Source organism: Primulina eburnea, unplaced genomic scaffold (genome assembly GCF_022965805.1).
Source record: "Primulina eburnea isolate SZY01 unplaced genomic scaffold, ASM2296580v1 ctg1038_ERROPOS4800000, whole genome shotgun sequence".
NCBI lineage: Eukaryota > Viridiplantae > Streptophyta > Magnoliopsida > Lamiales > Gesneriaceae > Primulina > Primulina eburnea.
In genome coordinates this window covers 94,457-95,756 of record NW_027330581.1, presented here as the reverse complement: position 1 = coordinate 95,756, position 1,300 = coordinate 94,457, and positions in this window count along the sequence as shown.

Sequence of the window (1,300 nt, the reverse complement as noted above, 5' to 3'; positions counted from 1 at the left end):
CTGACAGTAGTACGAGGTATTCAGACTGTTCTGATTCATCTGTTCTTGTAACGCCCCAAATTCGATGACTGTCCTCATTGTACCAAGACGAATCTTTACAACATGCTTATGTCATCACTCACACACACCCTAGAAAACTTCTTAGGGGGTCACCCATCCCAGAGTTGCCCCAAGTCAAGCATGCTAAACTTTGGAGTTCTTATGTGATGAGCTACCAAAAAGAAGATGCACTTTCTTGAAATGAGTAGTACATATCAAATATTTTAATCCCTCCTCAACTGCACAGTCTCATACCTGAACAGTTTTGGAATCCCTCTCCTTCCGATGTAAGATCGGTACATTAATGTTCTCTCCGTCTAGAAGCCTGTAAGGAGCCGCTTACTGTCTGTGCAACCTCATGGCACTGGCGATCACCTCCCATCATCTTCGGCCCCGGGCCTCACATGCCCACCAGCTTCCGCTTGGTTCGTCCCCGAACCACACCGTAGTAAGAGAGGTCGACTCTGACCAATTGTAACGCCCCATAGTTTGAGACTATCTTCACTGGACCCTGACCGACTCCTTTCCGCCAGCCTAAGCCAGCGCCGAAGCCCCCTTCGCACAGCTACAGCCCTCGATTGCATAGGAAGAGTCCCACCTTGGCTGGGCTCTTCCCTAACCACGACGCATGAGTCCTCGCCATGCCAGGACTCTTCCTCACACCTAACCACGCCCAGCCCAAGCCCTGGTCCAGCCCTAGTCGAGCTGCAAGTCGTGGTTCCCCTTAGCCGAACCCTAGTACACCATAACATGAAATTTTCATTCGAGCCCTATTCCAATCGTATGTAGCCTTTAGCCATGACTCATGTGACTCCTAACACGCTGGAAAATGTCCCCTCAAGTCACCCTAACATGGCATCCCCTGCATGCAATAATAACATAAGTTTTGTACCATAAAAATACATGTTATTGACATATTAAAGCTTAAAAACGAAAATAATCATAAGTTAAACATGTTTTCCATGAAAACATAATTCAAACACATGATATGGTGTGATAGATGAGAAAAAGGAGATTTATAGCATGCCTTTGCATATATTACACTCGAATTACGACTTGCGATGCGAAGAAAGTTGGCGGAGATGGACCTTTGGTTATTTCCCTTGAAACTGTGGCCTTCATCTACTAAAGCCCTTGTCTGTGCGTGTGTTGTTGGCTGCCAAGAGGTGTCTTTGTGTGTTTGTGAAGGGAGGGGCATGTGTTATGGGGTTTTGGGGTAGGGTTTTAGGCTTATTTATTTGTTATTTAACATGTGTGTAAG